Below are 17314 nucleotides of genomic sequence, written 5' to 3'. Positions count from 1 at the left end.
AAACAGATGGCAGATGGGCCTCGGGGCTTTCCCCTCAAAGCACGTAGTAGACATGCTATGTGTTAAATCAAGGTAAATGTGATGGTACCTCGACCGTCCAAACTCTCCAAAAGTTGGCAGAGTAAATTTAATGATGGCTAGGGGAAATGGAAAGGTTGTTGAAATGCGGGCATTGAGTGTTGGGTGTAGGGTGGTAATGGAGGTCATCAGAGGTCATGTGTGCTCACCTTGGTGTTAGATTAGCTGGCACAATGTAGATTCAACTCGTCTTGTAGTTATTTGTTTCAGTTTCGGCTCTCAGGTTGTCATTTGGGACCTTGGAGCAAAATTGGGTGGAGGTTCAGTCTTCTGCGGTGGGTCTGGATCAGAATTTGGGTGCATCAGCTTCAGGTTATGGCGTAGTGTCCTAGCTAGCCTTGACCCCTGTTTGGTGCAGGTAATCATTTTTATTTGTCTTTGGGTCTCTGATGTGTTTCTTGTTTGGGTGGCGGTTGAATTTTGGGCAAAGTCTTGTTTTTTCTGTGGCGTGGAATTGGGTTCAGGATGGTGGTAGTGGAATTATGCCTAATAGAGATATTTTGTGTCTCAGATGGAGATTTTTTGGTGAACGTCTCTTGGGTGGTGGTTTCTATTCAAGTTGGGAGTTGTTTATTCTCCATCCTTATAGTCCTTTCTGCTCTCATCTGACTTCCTTTTCCTCTACCCCACTTAGTCCTGGATTTTGTCTGCTTAGTTCTAGCCTCTGGTTCAAGTTGATATTGTTTGGTTTCTAGTCTAGTTTTTGCTTCTTATTGTTAGGTCCGTAGGCCAAGCGGGTGAAGTGGTTGCGAATCTGAGAATATGTTTCCTCTTCTGCAATTGGTGCATTTATCGAGGGGTTGGTCTCGAGTGCTTCCACCCTTACTCTAATTGGGTTTTGATGTATCGTTGGGTCTCGTGCCTAGAGGCAAGTAGGGCTAGGCTCCTTGGTTCTTATTTTGGCCCCTGATTTCTTGCTATAGTGTGATAGTTGGGGTTGCCTCCAAGTTAGTGTTTGAGAATTATACTATTCAAGTGGTCATTTCGTGTCAAAGAGGGCAGTTTCGATGTGGTGGAGTGTTGGACAACCTTGCATGGCACAAGGCCAAAAGTCACAGTTCTCTATGGAAAATTTGACAAGTGTGGAATGAGAAGGGGAAGTGTCTCATGCCCAAGAATGCTCCCCAAGATATTTGGATGCCCTGACACCTCAGGATTCCATCGCAGATCAACTCTGAGGAACCCAAGCCAGCCTAAACATCATTAGAGAGCATAAATATGAGGACAAATGAACTGGTAGCCTAGATGAATGACATTCAATTCATCTAGAATGGAATTTTAAAAAATTTGGACAACCTTCGCCGGAGCCAACGTCGTACCAATTATCACCTTCACGATTTGGAATCTCATGTAGAACATATTGACTTTCACATGCATGAATGAGCTATATTTATTGCTACACCTCCTGTGATTCCTCCTCAGCCACCTCCATGATATGTTGCTTTTAGCTTTTATGAGCATTTTTCCTCTTTTTTGGCTTGTAAGGCTCATCAACCTAGTGAAATAATGGTTAAATGTGAATATCTTTTGTATACTCCGACTCCCCTCACCAACAAGTCTAGTCGAAATGAGGCCAAGGGAGCTGTAGAGACACATTTTGTACTATTTTTCTTCATGAGAATATAATTCAAGACCTTTGACTGACTAAAAACTAAATAAATAGGGATCCTTGCCCGATTTGCACCACCAAAATCCCACTACCCTGCCACTCATGTTTCCCTCGCAACAACACTTTAGAGGGGCAATCGAGGCGGTGGGAATTGACCTCCCATAACACTATTGTGTGATGGGGATTTGATTTCAGGAATCAACCCCCCGCCTTGGTGCAGTGCCAATGGATCGAGATAGGGACCCCAATTTCTTTTATTTTTATTTTTATTTTATTTTAATTTTTAATTTTTAATTTTTTAATATATATATATATTAATTATATATTTTTTTTCTTAAATTTGTATTATGATTAAATTTTTTTATTATTTTCTCTGATGGGGGTGTGTAATATGATAAGTGTGTGGGAGACAAACAGACAAGAGTTACAGATCCTAGCTCCAAGTGACTCCAATCGATAGGAATGATGTGTGGTGAACTCTTATGCAACGACCATTCCAAGTGGCATGGGAGGAATCAAACCATCGAGAATGCAATAATGTTTTATAAAAATGTAAGTTCATTTTTTTAAGCTGCATTTGGTTGTTGGGAATGTTAATTATAGAGATTGAAGCAGTTTAGTATGCACGGGCATTCTTTCTATGCATGCTCGTTGGTTTTGGCTCGAACAAAGTGAGAGGCATTAGTGGAATGTGTTTTGTGGGTTTGGTGGGTTTTGTCTCTGTCAATGTGTGAACGGTCTTGGACCCTAAGGATTGGTTCCATGACCATGTCACAATGGATGTTGTCATTGGAGTCTGCACATAGAATAATTTTCTTGGCTTGGTAATCAATTATGGTTTTTATGGTTGAATTATGGTCTGCAATTTTTGACGTCCTTCTTTTCTTTGTTGGTGGCCTTCAGTCATCCTGCACTATCGAAATCCCTTGATCATCTACCAGTGTGGAGGCATGGCCACTCTGATGCAAGTGGGAGGAGACTAGAGGAGTTGGGGTTGAGGTGTTAAGTTGTCTATGGCCTCAGTGTGTCTAGTTGAACGTATTCTTCAAGAGGAAGGGGCTCTAATTTGGCAGGTGAGGCCCATCCATGCTTAGTGTGTTTGCAAAGCAAGAGGGGTTCCTCTATTTCTCTGGCCTAGAGTTTGGAGTGAGCGAGTTTCATAGCATTGGAAATGGCTTATCATCATGTTGAGGCAAAGAGGGAGGGCTCACTGTGGATCCGGCCATCGTGGGAAGCTTGGGGACTAGGATGCATAGGCAGAGAATCGAGATGACGAGGGAGGAGCTACATAGGACGAGGTCACTCAGGGTCATGCCCCATTTCCGTGGAGCATGGTGCAATCATTTACATTATCATCAATTGCTAAACAATTGCAATGTATCCATGCAAGCTTAGACATTCTCACAGAGCAAAGGTATGACAATAGGAATGAAGTAATCACCTACATAAATGAATTGCAATTTTCTCAAGGGGAAATCTTAGAACATCTTGCTTCAATTCATTGTAGACAAACTAGGTCTGATGCAAGGTTGGAAGAAATTGAAGCAAGCTTGGCACATATTTATTTTCACATCCATGAGGGGAATAGTCAACCTGCAACCCCTTGAAATGCTCAAGAATTGATTCCTCCAATGTAGTATGGTTTTTGTTGGTTTCTCTTTAGTTCTATCTATATTTTGGGACATAGGCCAAGTATGTCTTAAGGGTTCTTGCATAGGGCACAACCACCCCCCATGAGGTTTAAGCTTTGGTCACCTTGCTAATGAGGCCCATCCTCATCCAATTATGTTAGTGGGACATGACTTTTAAATATTGATTTTAGTTGAATTATAATATTTTATTTATTTATTATTCGTTAATTAAAAATATATATATGCTTTTTAATTGTTTCTTTTAATTTTTTTTTTAAATTAATTTTTGTTTATTTTATTTTTTCTTTAAACAATTTATTTTTGTTTTGTTATTTTGACCCATTTTTTTGTAAAAGTTGTTTTTTATTTTTTTTAAACATTTTTTTTTGTTATTTTTACTTAAAATTATGTGAATCATTATTTTTTGAAAAAACATCAAATATTATCATTTTTGGACATAAATTCATAAAATTTGTTATTTTTTCATTTTTTTCTGTTCAAAATTTTCCATAAAATTCATTTATCTAATATGTCATTTTTAGCGAAGAAGTCTCAAAATATGTATTTTTTAATTATATCTATATGCAAAATGTGTCTCTTTTTGGTCAATTGTTCAAAATTGTTATTTGTTTAGCAATAATTATTTTTTGTGTATTGAAGTATTATGTAATGATACATAAATCTATAAAAAACCCTAACTTAAAAATATGAATATTATTATTTATTTTTTTAACTTTGCAAAAAAATGAAATTTTCATTACAGAAAATTATTGCAAAGAGAAACAAAAAACACAAACTTGAAAGACACTTTAAAAATAGACATCTCACAAATAATACAAATAAGAAGAAGAAGAAGACAACTCAAACAATGGTTAAATAACCAAAATTTTAAAAAAATGTGCATACTTAAGACATAAAAAAAATTAAAGTGTCAAAATATGTTCCTGAAAAAAAATATTGATGTTTCATCAACGCTTTTCAAAATAGGCATGAAAATCACCTAGATTTAAAAAAATATCCATATGTAATATATCAAAAAATTTAAGTGTAAAAATAAGCCAATAGAATAAGAGGTTAATGTTGCATCAACACTTTTTAAAATTGGCATGAAAATCACTAACATTTAAAGAAAATGTGCATACTTAATACATAAGAAAATTTGAAGTGTCAAAAATATTCTAGAAAAAAATGGTGTATTCGGAATCAACACTTTTCAAAATTGGATGATTTTTTGCAACCTCTAAAAAAGTGAGAACCCGGTACAATTCTCATTAAGTTCGTAATTTTGCTGGAAGAATGATTTGTTTTGGTATTAGGATTGTGTATACTTTTGTAAGAGCACTCTACTCAAATAATTCATTTTGGAATTACACACTTCTTCCATAGGAGAAAATTTAGGGTTCTTGAAAACATACCATAGAATCAAGAAATATTTTGTTTTGGGAAGGTATTAAATTAGATGCACAATTTTTTTTGGATGAATGTATGATATGCCAACAAAATAAGGGAAATGAAATTAAGACCCCAAAGCTCCTACAACCATTATCCATACCAAAGTAGCATTGGGAAGATTTTTAATGGATTTTTCTATAGGTTTAACCAAATATGAAGTGAATAATTTCATTATGGTACAAGTGTCATGGTTGAGCAAGAAGCTTACCTCAATTTCTCTTTCTATTGCAGAAGCAAAATATATAGCAACAACTTCTTGTTGCATTTAGATCTTGTGGATGAAGCAAAATTTGCAAGACATGCATGTGATATATCCAAAGATCATTTCAATCATCTATGATAACACAAGTGCAATCAACATCTCCAAAAACCATATTTTCCATTCGAAGACAAAACATATTCCAATCAAATACCATTTCCTCTAAGACTAAGTTTCAAATCATATTGTCAATTTTTCATATGTACCTACAAAAGAACAAGTAGTTATTATCTTCACCAAACCCCTACCACGAGACCAACTTGAATACTTAAGGTAGAGATAGGAAGTTGTTATGAAACCAGCTCACAAAAAGATAGAAAAGATAGATCAATGACTTAAAGATCAACCTCGTCGAGGGTGCAACCTCCTTTACCTTACACAAATGAAATATTCTTGGATGCTACAAATGAGAAGACCTCCTTTCTATATATAGGAGTCTAAGGGGTCCCAATACAATCAAAGCTTACATAACAATAACATTGTAGGGGCACAACAATAACAATAGTGGGCTTCTATGGGGCATAATAATAACAACATGGGGCACATATGGGAACAGTAAGACAATAAGGGGGTTTCACTAATAACAATAAGCAGTTAAACTAGTAATATAGGGACCGAACATGCCCCCCTCCTTCAAAAAGTGAGGTCTTCAATGCTTGAGTAGCTTTGGATGCTTCCGTATAAAATTCTCATCCTCCCATGTGGAATCTTCAGCGGGCAAGTTCTTCCACTTGATGAGATACTCTAAAATTGATCGATTTCATAGTTGTTGGTTTCTTGTTTTTGTGACCGCTTCTGATTCCAATATGATTTTTCCTTCCTTGTCAAGTTTTGGCAATATTGTTTGAACTAGGATCTTCTCACCTATAAACTTCTTTAAGCATGAAACATGGAAAACTGGGTGCACTCAGGAAGATGTAGGAAGCTCCAGTTTGTATGCAATAGTACCAATCTTTTGTAGCACCTTGTAAGGACCATAGTACTTTGGTGATAATTTATTATCCTTCTTAGCTTGCTTGAGGGACATTTGTTTGTATGGATGTATTTGTAAAAATACCCAATCTCCTATATACAAACTTCTTTCGCTGCGATGTTGGTCTACCTGTTGTTTCATTCGATTCTGCGTGAAAGTGAGGTTATCCTTTTTCTTCTTGATATGTCTTTCTATCTTGAGAGTTTGAGGAGTGGTAATTCCTGCCAAATCATTATAAGATATGGTCGAATTTATTTCTTCTTTCTCTGGGGTTGGTTCCTGGTGTATATCCTCTTCTTTTGACGTTTCTCGATCCTTTTCTTCCTCCTCTTAACAATCAATGTAAAATCATTTCTTCTCAACACACTTATGACCTTTAGTGTATTTGCCATCACAACTGTAACAAAGGTCGTTTTCTTCTTTTTCTTCCAATTGTTGTGGTGTCAACCTTGTAGGTTGTGGAAGGTAGGATCAACAACACTTCCATCTCTATAATTTTGAGTGGTAAGATTTCTTGTTGCCACAATTTTTCTTTGAATTTTTCTTTCCAGCCTGAATGTCTTCTGCAATGAATCAGGTTCCAAAAGGTGAACCTCATGTTGAATGTTATCCTTTAAATTCGCTATGAAGACATCAATCCTCTACTTCTTTGTAATATCATGTACCCTTATATTCAATTTTTGGTAGTCCTCAGTGTTCTCTGCCATTGAACCCTTTTGTCCCTTTTAATTGATATTTATCAATTGGCTAAAGAAGGTGTTTCTCTTTGTATCCTCATATTGTGTTATCATTTCGTCCGTGAAAATTCACCAAGTGACAAGTGGTTTACGAGAACAAATCCCACTATACCATAAAAATTGATTCAATTCTAAATATAAAGATGCAATATGTACATTTTGTAATAGTTTCACATCATGTAGATCAAAATATTTCTCCATCTATAGTATCCATGTTATCAGATCCTTGCCATAAAACTTCCTCATATCGATCTTTGGAATATGGTGGGTCTTCAATCCAATGTCAGATTCTATGAAATCATGATTAACATCTATTTTTTTCTCATCATGAGTTTCCTCTACTACCTTTTCGTCATTAGGAGGTCTTTATTGTAGCATCTTTGTCCCACGTTCCTTCAAAACTTCCATGTCTTTCGTCAAATCTTCCATGCCTTTCTTCAAATCTGCTTCCATGGCACATATAAAACTATTTATCATAGCTTCAATTGCATTCTTCAAATCATCCATCCAATTTTTCTTACTAGGTGTTCATATTTTCTTGATTCGAGTCATTATTTTTCTTTCTTTTAGTATCTCGATCTTGAATCTATTATATCTCTAAAATTTCGGATCTCCAAGGTCTGAAATTGCAACTTGTGATAGCCCTCTTTGTCCTCTTTCCAAATCCACTAGTCTAATCAATATTGTATTATTTAATAAAGAGTTATGTCAAATCTCATATGATGACCTAATTATAGACTAGTCCAAAAGATCAAACTTGTACGAACTTCTACGTGTCACAAAAAATTACAGTCCATCCTATTTCTGCAAATTCTTACGAAATCTCACTCTGATGCTGAGAGAGAAAGTTATGACGATTTTCCGAAGGTCACCTATTTGGAATGTAATTTGGGAGTCTACAAAAGCCATACTGTCTTCGACCATATATCCAAAAATATAGCAAAACAAGATCTAAAATTTCGGCCCAAACCTAACCACAATTTTGGCTCAAATGGGTTTTAATTTCATAGTCTGAAACTTCGTAGAAAGCAAATTATATCAAAATTTCCACAATGAACTGTTTGAGATGGAATTTTGGAGCTTGCAAAAACCCAAACTTCCTCAGATCATATCTCCAACAATATAGTGAGACAAGATCTGAAATTTAGACCCAAGGTTCAAAACGATTTCTACTCAAATGTGTTTTTTTAGCTTCTGAAACTTCGCAGAGAAAAAATTATATCGAAAATTCAACGATGACCTGTTTGGAGCAACGAAACTTTAGAATCCAAAGCTCTGATACCAAATGTTATGAAACCAGCTCACAAAAAGAGAGAAGAGATGGATCAATGACTTAAAGATCAGCCTATTCGAGGGGGCAACCTCCTTTACATTACACAAATGAAAAATTATTGGATGACACAAATGACAAGACCTCCTTTCTGTAGAAATTTTGAATAATAAACACATATTCAATAGAGATTATCCCGATTATACACTATTGCAGAATACATGCATAATACATAACCTCCTCTACGTTGATCATCAATTTAGAAGCATCATAAAGAATGAAACATCAATCGCATGCACACATTAGCACAGTATGGAACCCGGGGAAAGCTTACAGCTGAAAACCCCACACTATCTGTATATTAATTATTGAGAACATGTAACAATACATATTACAATACTCCTCACAAGTATCCAGCACTATCTCCACCTGTTACACACAAAACTAGCTCAGATCCGAACAAGTCACAGGTTCAAATCTCCTCCACTGCTTTTCCTTCCTCTATTGCACACAATACCAAGTGAAAATCACTCACCCTGGAAATCACGTGAGCACAGGCTATTTCACTAGGCATATACTACGTAATCCTCATGGGCATACTCAATCCATTGATTGTGCAAGATCTCATGCACAACTATAGTCACAACTGATAGAAATCTCAACCTCTAACACCTGTCTCCATTGAATTGTACATGAACTGAGTTAATTGATGTATTCTTCAGTTGCATTATGAGTTAATAATTAGTGAATTAATTTAATCAGTTAATTCACATCACTCATCACTAGTCTATTTGCATTTAGACTAATTACAACTAGTTTAGCCAAGTCAAACTGAACACAACTCCATCAACTCCACAGTCAACTCCACCAAACTCAACCACATGAGTTCTAACTAAATTCCTGCATGCAATAGCTCAACTGACTCACAAGAAAAGCATGTTTCCTTCTAACAGCTGCATGTGCCACATATGTAGCTCAAACTGAAGTGCTCCAAGAGGATAATATAAAGTTTATAGTCTAAATATTATTATGAGACAATAATATTTGACTTTTCTATTTTTAGCCTGGCAGTCTAAAAATAGACTTGATCACACCGCTGTCAACCAGAAATAGAAGTCCATCTATTTTTCCAAACATGACCAAGCATCCATAAACAACATCCTGCAACTCATAGACCATGATCCATATGTCTAAAAATAGACATAGTCTAAAAATAGACTTTGTGCCATAATTTGCCTGCAGGCCCACTTAGTGAAGGCGACTCCTTTCCACTAAGCTCCATCATCTTGTTGCATTCTCAACACTCCCTCTCAACAAGATATGGATTATCAGCAACCCCTATCCTGCCGCGGTGGTATTCGAATTTGCTCTTGGTGAGCACCTTCGTCAAGATATCAGCATCCTGATCCTCCGTTGGAATGTATGAAAGTAACATGATTTTCTGCTGCACACAGTCTCTGATATGATGGTACCTGATGTCAATATGCTTAGATCTATCATGAAATACAGGATTAGCTGAGAGTTTAATGCAACTCTGGTTATCATAGTAAATCACAGTAGGCTCCAAGTGAGCACCAAACAAACCGACCAGGATCTTCCTCATCCATATAGCCTCGCATGCAGCGAAACTTGCTGCCATATACTCGGCCTCTACTGAAATGAGTGCCACGGATCTCTGCTTCCTACTGTAACAAGAAACTGTTGTCGACCAGATATTGAAGATCCCTCCTGATGTGCTCTTTCTGTCCATTGGGCTCCCTACCCAATCTGCATCTGTGAAGCCACATAGCTTCACCTCATCCTCCTATCTGTACCACAAACCATATCCCGATGTGCCTCTCAACTAACACAATACATGCTTGCCTGCCTTCCAGAAGAGCTTGCTAGGCTTAACCGTAGCTTGTGAAAGCTGGTTAATAGCATAGCATATATCAAGTCATGTATTGACCAGATACATAAGCGACCCCATCAACAGTGGATAAACAGTGGCATCCACTTCTTCTGCCGAAGTGGCATCCTCCTTCCTCCAACCTCCAGGAAGAGGAGTATCAACAGGCTTGCAGCCATGCATGTTGAACTTCTCTAGTATCTCTCGAGCATGTTTACTCTGAGAAACAAATAGTCCATCACTCGCTGCCAAATTTCCAATCCCAGGAAATAATGAAGGAGGCCCAAGTCCTTCATCTCAAACTCCTTAGCAAGATCATCCTTGCATGAAAGTATCAATAGCTCATCACCTGTTAGAATCAAATCATTTACATAAAGTACAATGATAAGCAACTTACCCTCCACCACAATCTGGTATAGGTTAGGATCTGCCTCACTCTTGGAGAATCCAAGTCCGATGAAATAACTATCTATCCGTGTGTACCAAGCACGTGGTGCTTGTTTCTACCCATACAGTGCTCTCTTGAGACTATACACATGCGACTCATTGCTGAAGATCTCAAAACCTTCGGGCTGCTCAATGTACACCTCCTCCTCAATGTCTCCATTGAGGAACACAGTCTTCACATCCATCTGATGAATGTGCCATCCCATCTACGCTGAGAAAGCAAGAATCGTCCGTATGGAAGAATACCTTGCGATAGGTGCAAAGGTCTCCTCATAATCAATCCCCTCTATCTGTTAAAAGCCTCAGTTAACAAATCTTGCTTTGTACTTCTCCACACTCCCGTCAGCTGCCTGCTTAACTTTGTAGATCCATCTCGAACCCACCACTGATTTCCCTTCCGGTCTAGGAACAATCTCCCATGCACTGTTTTTGACAATCGAATCATACTCTTCCACCATGGCGTCTACCCATGTGGGATCCTCCACAGCTTCCTCGAAAGAGGATGGCTTAGTCACAACAAATTTTCTCATAAGAGCCATGTATCCAGTGTACCAATCAGGTGACTATCTATACCTGCATTGGGCTGTAGGTGGTCCTACAACTTTCTCTACATCTTGACCCGGTCGCTCAGCTTTTGTCAAGCGCTTTCACCCTTTGATGGTTGGCACTGCATGAGTGGTCTCTTCCACTCCATGAAATTCGTCCTATGGTTTATCCACGTCCTCCTCATCTGCATGCAAGTGTAGCTCCCTCTCAAGCGAACACTTCATGGCTTTCTCCTCTTGAAATTTTATATCCCGTCGCACAACAGTTTTACCACTGCCTGGAAAATACACATGATATTTGTGGGGCGTATCAGTGTACCCCACAAATATCCCAACCTCTGCAGTTGGCTCCAACTTCTTCCTGGCATCCTTCGTCACATGCATGTAAACATTAGCACCAAAAATCCTCAAATGAGAAAGATCAGGCTTCTTACCAGAATAAGCCTCCTCGGGTGTACTCATGCCAAGTATCATGTGAGGACAACGGTTCTGCACATAAACTGTTGCATTGCATGCTTCCACCCACAAGTGAAGGGGTAGGCCCTGATCATGCAACATCGCCCATGCAGCACCCACGATCATTCTGTTCTTCCGCTTAGCAACCCCATTCTACTGTGGGTTATGGGGAGCTATGAGCTCTCTTTCAGATCCCTTTTGCTTTGCAAAAATCCTTGAACCCACCAGAGATGTATTCACCACCATTATCACTCTTAAGAGCCTTCACCTTCTTCCCCGACTCCTTCTCAACCAGTGCTTTGAACTCACAGAACTTTGAGTATGTCTCGTTCTTCTTATGCATGAAAGAGATCTAGCACTTACGAGAGAAATCATCAACAAAGATCACATAATACCCGTGTTTTGCTGTCGAAGCTACTGAGAAAGCTCCACACACGTCTGTGTGAATTCTCTCAAGGATCGTCGTGGCGCGACTATCCTTCTCGTGAAAGGTGGCTTTCACAAACTTTCCCAAAGTACACCCCTTGCACTGATCTGACTACGCAAGAGTGCCTTTAGGAAGCCCTGCAGTGATCTGCTACAGTATCTTCAAGGCTCCATGGTGAAGGTGAGCCAATCTCCTGTGCCACAACTTTCCGTCATCCCAGCTCACCAATCCTTCCGCCTTGCATGCTATTGTTGTGCATCCATCTACATGCAACTGATAAAGGTTCCTCACTCGAACCCCTATCTTTCAGGTTTCTCAAGTTGTCTTACTGCACAGGAAAGCCTTTCCCTCGCTGAAAACAACATCATATCCCTTGTCTTCTAACATTGCCACAGAGATAAGATTCTTCTTCAATCCTAGAACATGCATCACTTCCTTCAATACAAGGGGTTTACCAAACTCCCTCTCAAAGGAAATGGTACCGATACCGATCGCACTATATCTACCATCATCGCCCATCTCAATGTGCACTCCAAGATCTTTGTCTTCCAGATCAGAAAACAAATCTCGATCTCTTGTCATGTGAAAAGATGCACCACTATCCAAGAACCACACCGATCCCATCACACTTGAAACCAAGCATGCGATCAATGAAAAATCAAGCTCAAACTACGAGGCTAGAGCCTCTCCTGCTGCAAATCCAGTAGCTTGCTTGTTCTTCTTCTTTTGTGGACAATTAGTGGCATAGTGTCCATGCTGGTGACAGTGAAAGCACTTCACCTTGGACATGTCCTGCTTCTTGCCTTCCTCACCAGACTAAGAAGCTTTCTTTCTCTTCCCCTTCTTTGCTTTGGCAGCCAAAGTGCAATTTTCTTCATCAGGTCCCTTTGATGAAGATTCGTCCCTGGTATTCCGCTTGATCTCCTCCTGCACAAGATCTGACCAAAGTCTCTCCCATCCTAGCAGTTTCTCCCAACCATTGACAGAGTCCTGATAGGAATGCCAACTCTTACGAAGACCAAGTAGAGCTAAGCTCACCAAGTCCTCATCATCGACAGTCACCCCCACACTTCCAACTCATCTCTGCACTGAGTGAACTTCGTGAGATACTTGGGCATACTGTCTCCTTTCTCACATTTGATGTTTCTGAGTTTATCCTTGAGCGCCAGCTTCCTCTGATCGCTCTTGCTTTGGAATAGATCTGTCAACGCTTTCCACATCAAGTATGGAGAAGCCTTTCCATGCAGGATGGACACAATGTGATCCTTCACGCCCTCCAACAAAATCCTTCGACACTTAGCTGTCTTCTTTTTCCAAGCATCAACTTGCGCAGCATTAGTAGGCTTTAGGACATCAGCCTCTATGAAATCCTTCAGCCCATTATCATCCAACACTGCCTCCATCCTATCCTTCCATGCAACATAGTTCGAGTTTCCCTCAAGAGCATACTCTAATCGCAATCCGTTGAAAGACATTGCTACGTTGATACCAAGAAAACACTGCTGCAAATTTGAATTCCACCAGCTCCAAACTCAACTGCCTCCGATCTAAGATTCGTGAGAACAAAGTATTTCTCGTACAGAGATTGACTGTATGGGCTTTTATCGGATAACTCACCTTCCAAAGGAAGGATGAATCCAGAGGCTACCTGGCCTAATTATAGACTTTGCCTGAAGAAATAGAATGTAAACACTTCCTTAACAGTAGATCTAATGATCAACAACTCTGATACCATGTAGAAATTTTGAATTATAAACACATATTCAACAGAGATTATCCTGATTATACACTATTGTGGAATACATGCATAATACATAACCTCCTCTATGTTGATCATCAATTTAGCAGCATCAAAAACAATGAAACATCAATCGCATGCACACATTAACACAGTATGGAACCCGGGGAAAGCTTACAACTGAAAACCCCACACTATCTGTATATTAATGATTGAGAACATGTAACAATACATAGTACAATACTCCTCACAAGTATCTAGCACTATCTCCACCTGTTAGACACAAAACTAGCTGAGAATCCGAACAAGTCACAGGTCCAAATCTCCTCCACTGCTTTGCCTACCTCTATTGCACACAATACCAAGTGAAAATAACTCATCCTGGAAATCACGTGAGCACAGGGTATTTCACTGGGCATATACTGTACAATCCTCATGGGCATACTCAATCCATTGATTATGCAAGATCTCATGCACAACTATAGTCATAACTGATAGCAATCTCAACCTCTAACACCTGTCTCCACTGAACTGTACATGCACTGAGTTAACTGATGTATTCTTCAGTTGCATTATGATTTAATAATTAGAGAATTAATTTAATCAATTAATTCACATCACTCATCACTAGTCTATTTGCAGTTAGACTAATTACAACTAGTTTAACCAAGTCAAACTGAACACAACTCCATCAACTCCACCAAACTCAACCACATGACTTCTAACTGAAGTCCTGCATGCAATAGTTCAACTGACTCACAAGAAAAGCGTATTTCCTTCTGACAGCTACATGTGCCACATCTGTAGCTCAAACTGAAGTGCTCCAAGAGGATAAGATAAAGTTTATAGTCTAAATATTATTATGAGACAATAATATTTGACTTTTCTATTTTTAGCCTGGCAGTCTAAAAATAGACTTTGATCACACCGCTATGAACCAGAAATAGAAGTCCATCTATTTTTCCCAACATGACCAATCATCCATAAATAGCATCCTGCAACTCATAGACCATGATCCATATGTCTAAAAATAGACATAGTCTAAAAATAGACTTTGCGCCATAATTTGCCTACGGGCCCACTTAGTGAAGGCGACTCCTTTCCACTAAGCTCCATCATCTTGTTGCATTCTCAACACTTTCTATATATAGGAATCTAAGGGGTCCCAATACAATCAGAGCTTACATAACAATAATATTGTAGGGGCACAACAATAACAATAGTGGGCTTCTAGGGAGCATAATAATAACAACATGGGGACTATATGGGCACAATAATACAATAAGGGGGTTGCACTAATAACAATAAGGGGTTACACTAGTAGTATAGGGACCTAACAGAAGTAATCACATAGTTTTCCATATTAGTCTAGTATTTAACAAATCAAAAGGGAGTTGATAGGTCCACGGGAATGCATTAATAATAGAGGGAGTACTTACTTATTTTTCATTAATGTTAAAGGGGGAGTAATAAGCACAAACATTAGATACTTATTTAGAAAATGGTAGCAATCAACAAATAGGAGGAGTTTGAGGAAAAATGTGTGAGTGCTTCCTAGAATCAAAGGAGGAGAGATGAACAAACATTACAGAAAATTTGGAATGATGATACCAATTTCTTTAATTTGTTATTGATTTACTTTAAGGTTTATAACAATGTTTCTAGTGTCCATTAATGCCAAAGGGGGAGAATATTGGAACTATGTTTTCAGTGATGTCAAAGGTGTTAGATGGCATCAGGGAGCATGTTCAGTAATGATAAAGGTGGTTTAGGATCCTACTCTTTGGAGCCATTTTAAGTAAAAAATATTTACTTAGTTTCTCCTACAAAGTGGTCAAATGGATAGGACTTGGAAAATCCTTTCCAACGGTGTATAGCACTCAATAAGATACATTCAATATTGGGACTTATCATTGGTGAAAGGTTACAGGTGAAAGGGTCAATAATGTAGGGTCCTATGCTTATGGGTTCTACATACAACTAAATAGGTTACCCACCCCCCGGTTAACCATTGAGCATAAGGGGTGTCAACATTTTAATGACAATCTCCAATTATATTTATGAATAGTGAGTTCATGGCTATAGTTGGCATAGTATGGAAGGTGTAATAGGTTTAAATGATTGCTAAATGAAAAACTGTCGACCCCCACTGCCTCCGTCAACTTTCAAGCACATAAGGGATTCCTCATTTTAATCCTACCCATTGAATCAACTAAGGAATAAAGGACCAATGCCCAAGATCATCTCACCTGATAGAAACAACACAAGCTCAAGCAGTGCACAAGTGGTAGTCCTACCATAAGCCACATATAACTCCCCAAGATTTTCCATCACAACATTATGTGTTTAGGCCCAAATTCCTAAGGTTGAAAAATCAAGAGACAAGACTATTCCCATCAACTTCCATGCAACATTTTACATCTCAACCTGCCTCCCATCAACATCATATGCCAAGGGTCCCAAGGCCTCGTGATATATTGAGGGCAAGACAAAGAAAATTCCTAACAGTTATTGTCAATCTTTACGTCTTTCCCTGGGAATGGAGTTACATGTTAAGTATGATGTAAGCATATGATGACATGGAATGAGGAAACATTGTGTCATTCCATTGGATGAGATATAACATGGAACAATTTTCAAATTATAGGTGGATTAATGAGAATACAAGACGTGGCATGATGTGGCAAGATGAAGATACATGGTAGTCCAAGACAGTGACATGTAGCATGCATATTTAGCATTTTGGGTGGCCAAGTGGGCCATATTTGAATGATACGTGAACCAATTGAAAAGTAATACATGGCAGCGAGTGATGCAAGGATGACATCATATCACCTTAGTGGTTTTGGAAGTGGCAAGCAATGGAAATGACTAAGAGACAAAAACTTCTCCATTAGAATACATGAAGTTTCATGCCTCACCTTGGTGGTAAAAACCAGGTGTAGGTCGAGATGGAAGTATTCCCATTAGTCAATAGTACTTCAGACCTTTAAAGGAGAACCTATGGCTTTTTTTATAATATTTTTCATGTTATGTGATTGGGGATGTATAGGGCTTATTATAAAGCATTACGGGAATATGTTACAAGGGGCGCAACACATAGTGCCACAGCTGAAAAAGAAGCTTGAGACATGTGTGGGCCTTTGGGCTATATACAAAATGATCTATAGCCTTGATTTAGCCATAGTAGGAATGACTTGGTTGATTTTGTAGTTCTTTGGTGTTGTTTTCCATATTTGGCAATTTCCACTAAGTTTTCCAACTAACTAAAGTTAGAGATGCAGTTAAAACTTTTGCTAAACCCTTTTCCAAAATACATTATAAACAACAGTTAAAATTAGAATAAACTCAAGAACATCATGCAAGGCATGAATTTGAGTTGGTCACATGCCAGGCTAAAAAAAACACAATTTGAATAGCAAGAGAACAACATGATAAAGAAGAAATTATATAATTTGTTGAGTTGAAGTTAACTAAAGATAAACACTAAAATTACCAACTCAAATTTCTTTATAAATAGTAGAGATTGAGAAAAATGGATGAATGAAGGAGTAGGTTTCATGGGTGAAAAGTATTTATGTATGAGGTGGTTGTTGGTGAGTAGAGAGAGAGTTATTTAGTATTAGGGAAAGCCTTCATGATCTGATTTTGAAAATCATATGAAAGAAGGATCAAGAGGGTTGTGGGGAGTTGGAGTTTCCTTTTAGTGGAAACTAATAAATTGGAGAGTAGAAAACTTAGGTAAGTCCTTAGGGACCTATTAGAGTTTCAAATTCTACATAATATAGAGATTTAGACTTGTAT

This window comes from Pinus tabuliformis, chromosome 1_1 (genome assembly GCF_031772625.1).
Source record: "Pinus tabuliformis cultivar Carrire ecotype Pingquan chromosome 1_1, CPIR1, whole genome shotgun sequence".
Classification (NCBI taxonomy): Eukaryota; Viridiplantae; Streptophyta; class Pinopsida; order Pinales; family Pinaceae; genus Pinus; species Pinus tabuliformis.
Note: the sequence above shows the minus strand (reverse complement) of the source record.